This window comes from Pongo pygmaeus, chromosome 6 (genome assembly GCF_028885625.2).
Source record: "Pongo pygmaeus isolate AG05252 chromosome 6, NHGRI_mPonPyg2-v2.0_pri, whole genome shotgun sequence".
NCBI classification, from domain to species: domain Eukaryota; kingdom Metazoa; phylum Chordata; class Mammalia; order Primates; family Hominidae; genus Pongo; species Pongo pygmaeus.
In genome coordinates this window covers 59,687,111-59,704,076 of record NC_072379.2, presented here as the reverse complement: position 1 = coordinate 59,704,076, position 16,966 = coordinate 59,687,111, and positions in this window count along the sequence as shown.

The following is a 16,966-nucleotide window of genomic DNA, read 5'->3' as shown; positions in this document are numbered from 1 at the left end:
TGTTGAGGTTTCACCATGCTAGTTGTTTTCCTTCTTTCTCCAACTAGAACAGGTGTAGTCAAAATGCAAGCCTCTGGCAATCCAGATGTGCCCCATCACAAGGCAGAGCCAGAACTTTTTCATTCCTGCCTCCCAGATCACAACTTCGTATCTGGAGATTTTCTAGATGTTGCTTCTTGTCTTAATTTTACCTTTCCTGCCCCTTTACTGAAGCATTTTAAGTGGTAGCTTTAAAAAGACTAAAAAACTCCAATGTCCATCTATGAAGGACTGGTCCAGTAAAGTATACTCCACAAAATGAATTACTATACCTTGTAAAAAATGAGAAAGGAAAAAATGAAAATGCTCTCTAAGTAGTAATATGGAAAGATTTCCAAGATGCAATAAGTTAAAAAAGTAAGATGCAGAATAGTATTACCTTTTGTGTTAAAAAAATCATAATTGCTTCAATATTCATAAAGAAACTCGCCGGGTGCAGTGGCTCATGCCTGTAATCCCAGCACTTTGGGAGGCCGAGGCAGGCAGATCACGAGGTTAACAGATCGAGACCATCCTGGCTAACACGGTGAAATCCCGTCTCTACTAAAAATACAAAAAATTAGACAGCCGTGATGGCGGGCGCCTATAGTCCCAGCTACTCGAGAGGCTGTGGTAGGAGAATCGCTTGAACCTGAGAGGCGGAGCTTGCAGTGAGCCGAGATCGCGCCATTGCACTCCAGCATGAGCGACAGAGCAAGACTCAGTCTTGAAAAAAGAAAAGAAACTCTGAAAAGATAGAATACAAACTAAGAATTCTGATTTTTGGGGTTGGGGTGTTTAGGAACTAAGCATGATGGAAGGAGTGGAAAGGAGAATTTTCATGACGTGCCTTCTTATTCTTTTTATTTTTGAACTGTATTGCCTATTCAAAATATTCATTTTAAAAAGAAAGAGATAATAGCTTAATTCAGTGCAAGGAGACTAAAAGAAAGAAGAACTATACTAAGTAAGAAAGTCTCATTCTTACTCAGGCTATTGGCACTATAGTTTGGGGGAAAGAATAAATTATCAGGAAACTGAAAAATAAAATTTAGAAAATCACCAGTAAAAGCAGCTAGGACTGGTTCTGGTTGAAGGACAGGCTAAAAGACAAAAACATTATCTACCAATCTTATGGCTTTGCTGATTCATCTATGTTTTAACAGTGAGCAAAAAGTATTTTGAAGACAAATAACATTACAGCAGGATCAAATGCTCTCTCCTTAAGCATTTTCTTCAGTTTTCTAAAAGATATCCCATGTGCTGCTTCTCTCACATCCCAGATTACAAAGGCAGCATGGTGAAGAGGGAAGCACTGGAGCCCTGGTGCAATGCTGACTAGCCTCAGTTCCAGCTTTACCACTTAGGTGCTGTATGGCCTGTGCACATTATTTAACCACATGGTGCTTTGTTTCTTCACCTGTACAGTGGAGATAAGAAGAGTATCTACCTCATAAGGTCACTGTGAGGACTAATCAAGTTAATACACCAAAACATGTAGAACAGCGCCTGGCTCACAGTAAGAACTCTGCAAATGTTTGCTCTTTTACTTGCTCTTCAACTGTTTGGCTGTTTGTCTTTCTTTAAAAGTGCAGCCTCCAAGGCCTAAAACTTACCCTTTCCACTTCCCATTAACCCTTGTTCTTTTTTTTTCTCCATTTTCCTTCTACTTTTCTTTTTTAAAGAGGGATACAATCAGTCACTAAAATACTCCCACAGCATTTTTGAGACAAGATCATCTCAAAGAAAAATATTCATAAAGGAAATAGAAAGTGTGGTGTTTGCCAGAAAAATTCAGAATTTAAAACATTGGCATAAAGATAATTCCTTACATTTGTATATCACTCTATATAGTGATATAGGTTGTCTCATTTGATCCTTACAACAACCCTTTGAGACCGTTAGGGCAGTAAAAGAATACAAGGCAAATGAGATTAAAAGGGTTGCCTGAGGCTAAATTGCATATTTCAGGTTAGTGACAATATCTGACCAGCTCAGTTCAACAACAATTTATTGAACACCTGCCACAGCTTGGCCACTTGTGCTGACCTCCAAATTCCAAATGCTCTCTGCTACAAAGAGTTTACATGGTATAAAACACCTCTCAAGAGCTTCACTCAACTTGATAATCATGCTACTTAAAAGCTACTATAGGCCAGGCACAGTGGCTCATGCCTGTAATTCCAGCATTTTGGGAGGCCGAGGCAGGCAGATCATGAGGTCAGGAGTTTGAGACAGCCTGACTAATATGAGTAAAACCCCGTCTCTACTAAAAATACAAAATTTAGCCGGGTGTGGTGGCACGGGCCTGTAATCCCAGCTACTCAAGAGGCTGAGACAGGAGAATTGCTAGAACCCAGGAGGTGGAGGTTGCGGTGAGCCGAGATAGTGCCACTGCACTCCAGCCTGGGTGACAGGGTGAGACTCCATCTCAAAAAACAAGAAAAGAAAAGAAAAGAAAAAAAGCTACTATAGTATCAGATAGTAGAAAGGAACAGGGATTCCCTGGCAAAAGTATATTGGGCTGCATGATCTTGGGCAAATTACTTAACTACTCTATGCCAGTTTTCTTTTCTTTTTTATTAAATTCTTTTTCTTTTATAGAGATAGGATATCCTATGTTGCCCAGGCTGTTTTCAAACTCCTGGGCTCAAGTGATCCCTCTGCCTCAGCCTCCCAAAATGCTGGGATTACAAGCATAAGCCACCTCAACCACCAGCTAAGCCAGTTTTCTCATACCTAAATATATGTATTATACTTAACACCAGGTGGTTGTAAGGGTTAAATGAGAGAATGAATATAAAATCTGTTGTAAACTGTAACATCCCATCAGGTATTAGTTTTTTTGGTGTTAATCTGATTTAGCAATGGAATGCAAGATGGAACCTAGGTGGGGGGCGGAGGGAAAAAAAAGTCTGATAGGAAAACATCTTTAGGTACTCAGCCCTTAAAAGACCTCCCAGGGAGAGTAGCAAGATTACAAAAACTCACACTGTTTCCCCTGTGGAGGGTACCCACTGAGCTAACAGAGGTAGGCCTCATGGGTCAGCCCCATTCTACCAAATGTATTCTTTCCCATTTGCTCCAGCTGCTGGTAACAGGTACAGAGGGAGCAAACCAGACAGCTGGTGCCACATGAAACAGAAAGAACTGTGCTTCACTGTAACGAAAAAAAAAACAAAACTGTGGGAAATAGTGGAAGAACAAAAATAAGCAGGCAAGTGCTTGGGGCATTTCAGCTGGTAAGTGAGAGAGAGAAGCAGCCCCAAGACAGATGCAATCCACGCCCTCCATCTGTAACCAGAGAGTGGCTCACATGTCAGAAAAAAGTTTGTCCTCCCTTAGGGGAATCTTGAAGGCTGTCAATGTTCTAACCATGAGAAATCAAAAAATCTATACAGAACATTCCAACATGTGCAGGCCTGATAGGTCTCAGAGCAATGTTCTATGGGAGTCTGAGTTTTGCAGGCTTCTCACATGGTGGACTGGGAATGTCAGTGAGAGGCATGCTTTACAAGGGAGGGGAAGTGGTGTCTCAATCTGCTCAGAGACAGGCCCACTACTTAATTTAAGAAGGCAGTAGAAGGCCGGGCGCAGTGGCTCACGCCTGTAACCCTAGCACTTTGGGAGGCCAAGGAGGGCGGATCACCTGAGGTCAGGAGTTCAAAACCAGACTGGCCAACATGGTGAAACCTTGTCTCTACTAAAAATACACAAAAATTAGCTGGGTGTGGTGGTGGGCGCCTGTAATCCCATCTACTCGGCAGCTGAGGCAGGAGAATCGCTTGAACCCAGAAGGTGGAGGTTGCAGTGAGCTGAGGTCACGCCACTGCACTCCAGCCCAGGTGACAGAGTGAGACTCCATCTCAAAAAAAAAAACAAACAAAAAAAGGCAGTAGAACAGGGTGGTTAAGTAAGCCAACTGTCAGTCAAACAACCTGAGTTCAAATCCCAAGTCCACTGCTTAGTTACTTAACCTATATGATTTAGGGTTGCTTAATTTTTCTAAATTGCTTAACTTTAGTAGCAACATTTCCTAACTTTGGTAGCAAAGTTGCTTAACCTGACTAAGCTTCATTTTTTGATCTGTAAAATAGGGGCAAATAGTAGAAGAATGTTGTAATGAATAAGATGCTTGTAAAACAATTAGGAAGTGCCTGGTACAAAGTGAGCAGCCAATAAATGCTGGCTATTTCAGTATTGTTTCAAAAGGCAAGTTTATTAGGTTACCTAGTTCCTAAGGCCTAGAGAATAGGAAGTTAAAAGTGAAAGAAAGTGAAAACGTTTCTGTAGCATCAAACAGTAGCACATTCACTGGCGAGTGAGATAAGTTTCAAATGAAACCTTATGAACTATTTTAGATAAGTTAAACATACACATAGAAAGACAATGACTAAATACTCACATCCCACAACACTAGAATCAGAGCTCTGTTTGGATTCCAGCTCCATCTCTTAATAGCTCTGTGCCCTTGGCTTTACGCCTCTGTTCCACATTTGTAAAATGAGGATGATAACAGTATATACCTCATAATGTTGGAGTAAGGATAAAAATAAATGAGGCAATGCGTGTCTCAGTACAGGCCTTAGTACAGTCATTACCAATGAAAAGTACTTAATAATTAGTAGGTATTGTTTCCTTTATTACCAAAAAAAAAAAAAAATCAGAGGGCTATTTGTTAACCAAATTGAAAGCCTAACTCTCTGAACAGAGAAAGTAAAATATAGTGTTTTTTGAGAATCAATTCTTGCTCTCACCAGAAGTAACTTTTCTATTTGAAGAAAATGTGTCTGTCTTTCCTAGGAAGAACTAATTTACCCAGGGTATCATTAACACTTTTAGATTGGTTCACCCTACAATGTTGCTCTTACTATTGTGCTCTAACTAAACTAAGCAGAAAATTTATCTGAGGTAATTGAAAAATCTGAATTGTCTGAGAACTATGATTAATATTCTGCCCGTATTTATAATTAAGTCATAGCCATAAAATAAGGCAAATGTCTCAAAAAATTCTAGCAAAAATTAAACTATATTTGCTTAAAGATTTATCAGTCTTACAATTCATTCCACATATTTAAAAAGTTTGCCAGTTCAGTAAAATTTAGCAGTAACAAAATAAAATGCATATTAAGGACATCAGAAATTAAAAATACACCCACTCATTCATTCAAAAAACATTTCTGAATGCCTACTATGTGCCAAACACTGCCCTACGTTTTAAATCAAATATACTGTATTTGTTGACTTTTACAAACTTCTTTCATTTATCATTTTCCACATTTCATTCAAACTTTCACATAACCTGATAACACTGCAAACTGTTTAAAAGAGTTAACTATAAAAGCCCTGTCACTTTAAGAATTTGTAATTTTTTCCATTAACATTCCTCTCTGGTTTTATGTACTTGGTCTGTGCTGTGGGATGTAGCATAAATTATCTGCCCTCAGCAAAACGAGCAGCTGAAATGTGAGGCTGCCTGACAGTGCTTGTTAAACCATTAGCTATTGTGAGCACACACTACTAAGGATGTCTGACTCTCATGAGAAGTGTTTAAGTGGTTCAAAATATAGGAGTTTGGTCATGCAGTACAAAAAAAACGAGCCCAGTATTTTAGCACCATGCTTAGGGGTTAATTAATAAAAAGGATGAAAACAATCCTGGGATGTTTATTTTTAAAGAAAAGTATTACAAGTGAACGCTTTGTGATTTACTGAAAGCCAGTAACAGGATAGGATAAAACAATATTTTTAGCAAAATCCTTCTACCACAGTCCAAGAAAATAAGTGTATTTCTTTTTTTTTTTTTTTTTCTTGAGATGGAATCTCATTCTGTCGCCCAGGCTGGAGTGCAGTGGCATGATTTCGGCTTACTGCAACCTCCGCCTCCCGGGTTCAAGCAAGTCTCTGCCTCAGCCTCCAGAGTAACTGGGATTACAGGCACCTGCCACCACACCCAGCTAATTTTTGTATTTTTAGTAGAGTCGGGGTTTCACCATCTTGGCCAGGCTGGTCTTGAACTCCTGACCTCGTGATCCACCCGTCTCGGCCTCCCAAAGTGCTGGGATTACAAGGGTGAGCCACCTCGCCAGCCAAAAATAAGTGTATTTCTAAAACACAAAAGTGGTTGTTTGTTTAACTAAAAATTATTTTTAAAATATTACCTCTTTGGCCGGGTTTGGTGGCTCACGCCTGTAATCCCAGCATTTTGGGAGGCCGAGGCAGGTGGATCACAAGGTCAGGAGTTCAAGACCAGCCTGGCCAAGATGATGAAACCCCATCTCTACTAAAAACACAAAAATTAGCCAGATGTGGTGTCAGGCGCCTATAATCCTAGCTACTCGGGAGGCTGAGTTAGGAGAATCTCTTGAACATGGGAGGCAGAGGTTGCAGTGATCCGAGATGGCACCACTGCACTCTAGCCTAGGCGACAGAGCAAGACTCCGTCTCAAAAAAAAAAAAAAAAAAAAAAAAAAATATATATATATATATATATATATATCCTCTTTTATTCTCCCCACATCCATTTGCTTGCACTATCTGCAATAACCTGCTATACCCCTCCACTGATCCCTTATCTCTGTACCAGGCCTTATGGAAATCCTTTTCAGCTTTGTACAGCCCAACTCAGAAGCACCCCCTCTTCCATATGCCTCATCTGCCACCCCAGAGTGTTTTCACATGGCCCTGGCTGAAAGAGATCTCAGCACCCAGAGAAATCTGGGCACTAATTCATTGTCCTTCTTACCTCTTCTGTGCCTTCTCTTAGGCCATCTTGTTTTATACTTATTGGTGTCTATATCTATCTCGTCAACTCGACTTTGAGTTTATTCATTTTACATTTCACACAATGCCTAGTTCAAATTCTGTTAAGTGTCAGGTGAATAAGCCTGCTTAATACAGCCACACTTTATGTACCTTAATTTCCTCATCTAGCAAGTGAGCCTAATAATATCTGCCCTGCCTAAGCGGAGTTTGTTATGCCATCAAATCAGGTAACATACTTAAAAGTGTTTTTGAAAACTACTGCACATTTGTCTTAGTCCATTCAGGCTATTATTTTTAAAAATACCTTAGACTGGGTAATATACAAAGAAATTTATTTCTCATAGTTCTAGAAGCTGGGAAGTCCAAGATCAAAGAGCCGACAGATTCAGTGTCTGGTGATGGCTTTTTGCTTCACAGATGTGCCTTCTTGCTTAGTCCTCACATAGTGGAAAAGCAAAAAGGCTCCCTCAAGCCTCTTTTATAAAAGCACCAATCCTATTCATGAGGGCAGAGTCCTCATGACCTAATCACCTCCCCAAAGCCCCACTACTTAATATTACTGCATTGGAGATTAGGTTTCAACATACGAATTTGGTGAGGGAACAAAAACATTCAGACCATAGCACATTCTTTGGCAAGCAATTTGGCAATATTTATCGAAAGCTGTAAATCTTTTTATTTTTTCTTTTTTTCTAAGAGACACGGTCAGCCGGACACAGTGGCTCATGCCTATAATCCTAGCACTTTTGGAGGCTGAGGCAGGTGGATCACCTGAGGTCAGGAGTTTGAGACCAGCCTGACCAACATGGCAAAACCCCGTCTCTACTAAAAATACAAAAATCACCCGGGCATGGTGGTGCATGCCTGTAATCCCAGCTACTCAGGAGGCTGAGACAGGAGAACTGCTTGAACCCAGGAGGCGGAGGTTGCAGTGAGCTGAGATCGCGCCACTGCATTCCAGGCTAGGCAACAGAGCAAGACTCTGTCTCAAAAAAAAAAAAAAAAAAAGACAGGATCTCACTCTGTCACCCAGGCTGGAGTACAGTGGTATGATAATAGCTCACTGCAGCTTCAAACTCCCGGGTTCAAGCAATCCTCCCACCTCAGCCTACTGAGTAGCTAGGCCTATAAGCACGCACCATCATGCCTGGCTATTTTTTAATTTTTTTGTAGAGATGGGGTCTCACTATGTTTCCCAGGCTGGTCTTGAACTCCTAGGCTCAAGTGATCCTCCCGCTGTGGCCTCCCAAAGTGCTGGGATTACAGGTATGAGCCACACTGCACCTGGCCTTATTTTTTCTTATTCACTAATTACACTTCCAGTTTTTTATCCTAAGGAAAAAAATGTAAACATGGAAAAATTTTAAGCACAACAATGTTCAGATATTACATCTAATAATAATGAATGTGAAATAATTTAAACATCCAACAAAGGGGAATGGCTAAGTAAATTACTGCATATTGACTTGATGAAACATTATACAACCATTTTTAAATTATAAACATTATTTTAAAAGATGATATAATTACAAAAATGAGGAATGTTTAAGATGAAGTGTTAAAAGAAAAAATGTAGCATCGAAATTGTACATCTATCTTGACAATATATAAAAAAGAAACATCAATTCACCAAAAAAAAAAAAATGATTAGAAGTACACCAAAATGCTAATAAAAGTTATTCCAAGGTAAGAGAATGAGTAGTTTCTTTTCTATATTATTTTATGTTTTCCAAATGTTGTTAAGTACACATTATCTTGAAAATAAAAAGACTCCAGGCATAGTGGCTCACGCCTGTAATCCCAACACTTTGGGAGGCCAAGGCAGGAGGATTGCTTGAGGTCAGGTGTTCAAGACTAGCCTGGGCAATACAGCAAGACCCTGTCTCTTCAAAAAATTTTTTTAATTAGCTGGTTATGGTGGTATGTGCCTATAGTCCCAGCTACTCCGGAGGCTTGAGTCAAGAGGATTGCCTGAACCCAGGAGTTTGAGACTGCAGCAAGCTATGATTATGCCACTGCACTGAAGCCTGGGTGACAGAGCGAGACCTTATCTCTTAAAAAAATTTAAAATAGGACCAGGGGGCAGGCATGGTGGCTCACGCTTGTAATCCCAGCACTTTGGGAGGGCGAGGAGGGCGGATCATGAGGTCAGGAGTTCAAGACCAGCCTGGCCAACACAGTGAAAACCCGTCTCTGCCAAAAATACAAAAATTAGCTGGGCACGGTGGCGGGCACCTATAATCCCAGCTACTCGGGAGGCTGAGGCAGGAGAATCACTTGAATCCAGGAGGTGGAGGTTGCAGTGAGCCAAGATCATGCCACTGCACTCCAGCCTGGGCGACAGAGCTAGACTCAATCTCAAATAAATAAATAAATAAATAGGGCTGGGTGCGGTGGCTCACACCTGTAATCCCAGCCCTTTGGGAGGCTGAGGCAGGTGGATTCGAGACCAGCCTGGCTTACATAGTGAAACCCCATTTCTACTAAAAAAATACAAAAAAATTAGCCAGGTGTGGCAGCACACCTGTATTCCCAGCTACTCAGGAGGCTGAGGCAGGAGAATATCTTGAACTCGGGAAATGGAGGCTGCAGTGAGCTGCGATTGTGCCACTGCACTCCGGCCTGGGTGACAGAGTGAGACTCCATCTCAAAAAAAACCAAATAAATAAACAAATAATAAAAAGAAAGATAAACTTTCAACAGTAATTAAAAAGCTATACAAATACATAAATTTAAGAGCTATGAATATTGTATCTTTGGATTGCATCACTTCACTATTATATAGGCTCTAGGATAGCTCATTTTCTTAAATAAAAATAAACTAACTAAATCAGACTATGTTGTATTTCAGGCAGTACTTCTTAGACAACAAAAATAAAATTTAGGCCAGGCACAGTGGCTCTGTAATCCCAGCACTTTGGGAGGCTGAGGCAGGGGTATCACTTGAGGTCAGGAGTTTGAGACCAGCCTGGCCAACATGGTGAAACCCCGTCTCTACTAAAATACAAAAATTAGCTGGGTGTGGTGGTGCACACTTGTAATCGCAGCTACTTGGGAAGCTGAGGCACAAGAATCACTTGAACCCAGGAGGCAGAGGTTGCAGTGAGCAGAGATGGTGCCACTGCACTCCAGCCTCGGCGATAGAGTGAGACTCTGTATCAAAAATAAATAATTTAATTTAAACCAGATTTCTTTGATCCTAATTTAAAAATAATTTCAATAATTTTAACCAGTGAGTAAAAATGTCACTCCTTTCCTTTTTATTACTCAAATATATTCTCACTCACTGTAAGAACCTGTCTTCTATCTCTATAGGTGTGTCATAAATGCTAATGTTATCTTTAAGAGTATTTCAGAATCCAAAGCTACCTTTTCTTTCACCCACTTCTGAACATTAACCTTCTTAAGTAAAGTTGCTCTGTTTGAAAGAATCATATTTTCCCATGTGTTCAACAAGCCTAAGCATTTTTCTAGATCATCATCAAATGTCAAGGTTCACAAGTTTTTCAAATGTACTTAATGGCACTTAACATTTCCATACTGGGGGAAATTTTTTTTTACAAAAAGAAGAGGGGTGGGGCGTGGTGACTTACCCCTGTAATCCCAGCACTTTGGGACGCCAAGACGGGTGGATTGCTTGAGCCCAGGAGTTTGAGACCAGCCTCGGCAATATAGTGAGACTTTGTCTCTACAAGAAACAATTTAAAAAGTAGCAAAGCACAGTGGCAGGTGACTGTAGTCTCAGTTACTGAAGAGGCTGAGGTGGAAGGACTGTTTGAGCCCAAAAGGTAGAGGCTGCAGTGAGCTGAGATCATGCCACTGCACTCCAGCCTGGGTAACAGAGCAAGACCCTGTCTCAAAAAAAAAGAAGAGGAAGAAAAGAAAATGTCTACTATTTGTCAGAAAATTTCATTCCATAAAGTCATGTTTCTAATGTGAATGATTTTGTGTTACCTTAAATATAAAATTAAAATACTTGTTTTTCATTTTCTGGTACTTTTCATGCACTTTTTAAAATACATCTCTTACTGGAGTTTGCAATTCCCATTCTCTTTCTAGTAATATCTATATTGATTTAATTTACATAGAAATAGTCTTTACCAAGGAGAAAAAAATCTAACTTTTAAATTTATTCCAAACCTAAATCTTCCTTTTAGAGCACTTGAATAAAAAAACTGCCTTATTTGACTATGTCATTGCTCTTTCCCAAGTTAATTTTATGACTATGTCTTTGTATTGAATTTGTTTACTCACATCTAACTGACCCAAATGCCTTATCAAGTGCCCAAATCAGGTCAAGGATAAGAGCTGCTAGTGATGCTATTTTGAGAAGAAACAAAATGTACTGTAATATACCAGTTTCCATTATGCCAAAATGCACCATTTCTTTGGCACATACATGTTATGTTTTACCAGTAAGAGAAACAGTGATGAGCTGAGAAGGTAGTTCATGCATACAGAATGGTTTGACTATTTTGTCTATGGATATTCACTGAAACCTTTCTAAAGTGTGGTTAGTACATGAAAGCATATATTTTGATTTACAAATGCAGAATTTTACTTGCTACCTATAGGTGATCATTAGTCCTTTCAAGGACAGGAAATGTCTTTTTTTTTTTTTAATTGAGATGGAGTTTTGCTCTTTTTGTCCAGGCTGGAGTGCAATGGCGCGATCTCGGCTCACTGCAACGTCTGCCTCCCGGATTCAAGCGATTCTCCTACCTCAGCCTCCCGAGTAGCTGGGATTACAGGCATGCACCACCACGCCCAGCTAGTTTTGTATTTTTAGTAGAGGCAGGGTTTCTCCATGTTGGTCAGGCTGGTCTCGAACTCCTGACTTAAGGTGATCCGCCTGCGTCAGCCTCCCAAAGTGCTGGGATTACAGGCGTAAGCCACCGTGCCGGGCCAAGAAATGTATTTCTTTTACCTTTGTACACTGAGTATCTAGCCCATTGCCTGCACATTGTAGGTGCTTAACAGTGTTTGTTAAACCAGTGATACCACAACACAGTTGACTTATTGAAAAGCAACTGCCAAGTTGTACCATACTGCAACAGGCACTGTGGCTAATTAGCTCAGTTTATTAGTGCAAGGAACTGAGGTCAAGGACTCAATTCCCAAAAGGATCTTTTGGCCTTATTCTAGTCACAATTTCACACCTTGTTCCAACAAGCCATCTCTCCTATGACTGCAAGGAGAACCAGACAAGCAGAGGCAGAAAGAAATAGTTTAACACAATTCATCACCACTCTAATACAGATAATTTAGAAATTAAACAGGTAATAAATGAACTGTGCATCCTTTTGATATGAAAAATTCCAATATTTCGTATGTAAGATTTGGTTATAAGGGTAAAATAAAAAGTTCTGGAGATAATGGTTACAAAACAATGTGTATGATACTAAATTGTACATTTTAAATGGTTAAATGGTAAATTTAATGTTATGCATATTTTACCACAATAAAAAATAAAGTTAAATTATTAAAATGTGAAAAAAAATTATAAGTTAACACAGCTTAAATTAACATCCAGCAACCTCACATGTAAAATAAACAGGTAAAAAATGAAAAAAAAGAGTAAAATAATAACATTAACTGCTGATCCTTAAAGTAATACAAACTAATATAGAAACCCTGTATCATTTTATTATAACTGTAAAGTTTGTCACAGAGTTCTTATGAGGATAATGTCTTCTTGTGATTGCTATAAAAAGTCATTTAATTCAAAGCATTTGGCTAATAAAGGACTTCTTTTTTTTGGACAAGGGAATTTCAATAAAATGCTTTGCAAAATAAAGAAAGAAAATGAATGGATACAAGACATATAGTCTTAAAAATAAAGCTTTTTTCCAAGGACTCTCAAATAACCTTCTATTATGAACAGAGCCTATTTCAGTAGTTTGAACACAGGAGAATTTTAATTTGTTTTCAAGATTTCACTGGCTCTAATGTCTCAGGAAAGTAAGCCAGCTTCTATATACACATTTTCTATATAAGTGGAAATAATACTACTTACTGCTTCATAGGGGGTGCTATGTGAATTAATTGGTTAATGGTCTTAAAGCACTGCCTAAGTACTAAACATTATCATTAGTGTGCATTGTATCTCTCTTTGCAATTATCTGCCACCTTAAAATGCTGTGGCTTGTAAGGGTGCCTCTCTCTTGGAATATTTACGAAAGGTTAAAGAAAGTTCAAGAGGAAAAAAAAAGCATGTAGGCTAAGGTAAGGCAGAAGAAAGGGAAATTCAAAATCTGACACGTTTTATTACATGCTTTTTGTTACATCATATAACATGTTTCTTGAAATTACAGATCATTATGCTAGAAGAAAAAATTTAGTCACACACATTTTGAATTCAAAATATGCTACATAGTTTGAAGAAATCAATCTACAACAGAACTAAGCAAATAAAGTATACATTGCATTAAGATAAAGTTATAATTTATTTTATTATAATTTAATTATTAATCATAATAGTTATATGTTTAATCTTATTAGTTGAAAGAAGCTATCTGACATCGGTGAGACCAGATCCAATAATGCCTGTGTTTTTTTTTTCTGCTGTTAAAGTCTTCAAATATTTTTTGGAAGATAAATTCTTAAATGCACAGAATATAATTTCTACTGAATTAATAAGAACAACAATAGTAGTAGTAATAATACCTTACACTTACACAGTGATTTATAATTATACCAGGTAGCAAGGGCTGTGAAGGTCTGAGACTTTACTTACTAGTTTGCAAACTAGTCTGCTAGTTTCATGGGTGCTGGCAGAAGACACAAGACTCTTGGATCAAAGACAGTGACAGTTTATTACTAATAGCAATGGCAGTAGCCAGAGCATCTTCATTTTCTTGTGGCAGTAGCCCAAGCCCCATTTCCCACAGGGTGACACAAGGGCTAGGAGACATGTGCACACACACTGGGTTGTATTACAGAAGAGTAACCCTGAGCTTAGAAAACCTCAGTCTTTTCCCTTTGCTCCAGAGAAAGACATTCTCTCTTCCAAGGCTGTTTGCTATACCAAAATTCATGAAAAAAAGTCCAGAATAAGAGGCTAGCAGTGCCTCTGCTCACAAGACATGCATAAATGTTTGAGAACCAAGGAGAGTTATGTCCCAATACTAGGGTGACCATATATCCTAGTTTGCTTGTGACAGTCTTGACCAATACTAGTTGTCTCAGCTTAATTATTAATAGCACCCCTTTTCACTCTCGCAAGTGTACCAGTTTGGACAAGAAATTATATAGTTACCACAGTTATAATTCTTTAAAAAATTACCTGCCTGGTCAGAGTACTGCTGATATCTACAGTTAGGGTTGAGTCAATCAAATAGCACAAGAGAGTAAAAGTCAAAAGTGGGAAAATCAAATCATGCATATCATTTTAATAATCACTAAATGAAGAAGACTTCAAGCACTTATTTAGAAGAAAATAGACTATTCCAGGAAAAATAAAAGCTGGTTTGATTGTGTCTTAACCACTTAAGACAAACCACTTAAGTGGTTTGATTAAGACAAACCACTTAAAAATGGCAACTGAAGCTTTGCATAACTGGTACAGTAATTACATTATTTTGCCTGAATACTTGTCCTTCTTTACTGAAAAATCTCAGGTAATTTTCACCCTAAGTATCCCTGAAACTAAGAAATTTTCTGACTTCCATTTTGAGTTGTAAAGAATATTAAAAGTATCCAGGATATTTCAGCCACATCCAGACAATTTACTCCTGCCAGGTTCCCCATTCTTTCTCACCCCTCCGCACAGTTCAAGCTATTTGATTTCGACAGCATTCCACACCCGTCTTCATTCTCTTCCCCTACTTCCCCACCCTTGGGCTCAACTCTGACCCCTGTGTCTACCATCAATTCTGACCTTAGACAATAGTGATTTAATGAGTTTTCACTCAATACTATGGAACCAAGCTCAATTTATCCCTGACTCAAATAGCCCAGTTCTATCTAGAGCACTTTGGTCTTATTCCATAGGTCATCAGTGTCCATCCAAATTTCCAATTACAGTAAGTAAATCCTTGATGGTCTCATTCCCTGAACTTAAATTGGTACTTCAGTCCTTGGGGATTGGGACCCTCCCATACACTTGTCAGGCCCCTCGCAGGGAAGAGAATCCTGCAGCAGATGATAAGTCCTGAACCAAGGGTTTGCCAACCTGACCATGCTGGTTTTCAAATATCACAAGCTTCTGGGTTCTCTGTACCTATGTTTTGCATGCCTGTTGAGGACCATTATCCCCACATGGGACTTTCGAGATACACGACATTTTACTGGGATACCTTCCACCCCATATACATACCATGGAGTGCCCATGAGCATGGACTTTCTCTCTTAATTTACCCAGAGTCTCTCATGATAATGATCATCTCAAAGACCTCAGGTCAATTACAGTCTTATTCCTTCCCACTCTGCCAGTTCTGCACCAAGTGGCCTGTTCATACTTGACTCTATTCTGAAATGTCACTGAGAATTTTTGTATTGCTGTTCTCCTTTCACAACTATATCTAATGAATTAATTTCATTATTCCAGCAGGTTCTCTGTATGAAAACAAGAAAGTTCAACAAAGTGTCTGTGCTGCAAAATGGTCTCAGTATGTGACAGATTATGAGAATGCCTAGACTTTGTTTATGAGTTTGCAAATTTTCAATTCATATAGGTCCTTACGAAATTACTTAAATCTCAATGTAAAATAAAATAACAAAATTCCATAGAAAAAGTTGTATGTATATTATAATTGCAATTGTGTAAAGAAAAAATAATGGGTGTGAGCAAAGTCTAAAAAGCAATCCACAAACAGCAATATATTTCATAAACAAGTGAATAGTTAAGTTAGAGTAATGTAATTTTGGAGTTGTTTTCTTTTTTAAAAAATATCCATGTTGTGAGATCTAATTAAAATAAAGAGCTTATACACAGCAAAAGAAACTATCAACAGAGTAAACAGACAACTTACAGAATGCGAGAAAATTTTTGCAAACTATTTATCTGAGAAAGGTCTAATATCTAGCATCTATAAGGAACTTAAACAAATTTACAAGAAAAAAAAACCCCATAAAAAAGTGGGCAAAGGACATGAACAGACACTTTTCAAAAGAAGACATACATGTGGCCAACAATCATATGAAAAAAGCTCAACATCACTGATCATTAGAGAAATGCAAATCAAAACCACAATGAGATACCCCTCATACCAGTCAGTGGCTATTATTAAAAAGTCAAAAAATAACTGATGCTGGTGAGGTTGTGGAGAAAAAGAAATGTTTACACACTGTTAGTGGGAGTGTAAATTAGTTCAACTATTGTGGAAGACAGTGTTCCTCAAAGACTTAAATATAGAAATACCATTTGACCCAGCAATCCCATTACTGGGAATATACCCAAAGGAATATAAGTCATTCTATTATAAAGACACATGTGCGTGTATGTTCATTGCAACACTATTCACAATAGCAAAGACATGGAATCAACCTAAATGCTCATCAGTGATAGACTGGATAAAGAAAATGTGGTATATATATACACCATGGAATACTATGCAGCCATAAAAAAAAACAAGATCATGTCCTTTGCAGGGACATGGATGAAGCTGGAGGCCATTATCCTTAGCAAACTAACACAGGAACAGAAAACCAAATACTGCATGTTCTCGCTTATAAGTTGGAGCTAAATGATGAAAACACATGGACACATAGTGGGGAACAACACACACTGGGGCCTATCAGAGGGTAGAGGGTGGGAGGAGGGAGAGGATCAGGAAAAATAACTTAGGGTAATAGGCTTAATCACCTGGGTGATGAAATAATCTGCACAACAAACCCACATGACACACATTTACCTATATAACAAATCTGCACATGTACCCCGAACTTAAAATAAAAGGAAAAAAATCAATTTTGCATTTTGAAAAGGAAAAGAAAATTACAATATGTACTTATCATAAGGTAATACTTTGCAAGCACACTGGGATAACAATGAAAAATACTATAGTTATCAATGCTTCCTTTTTAATGAGCTCTTCCTTAATCAAATCTTGGTTTAGCTTTGTATTGATTTTAGAACATGCTCCCTTTCCTATGCACATGTGTGTTTTTCAAAGGCTGCAAAAGGTTAACAATTGTTATATATCATTATATACTAACAGTTGGTCTAATGACTAAGGATTGAA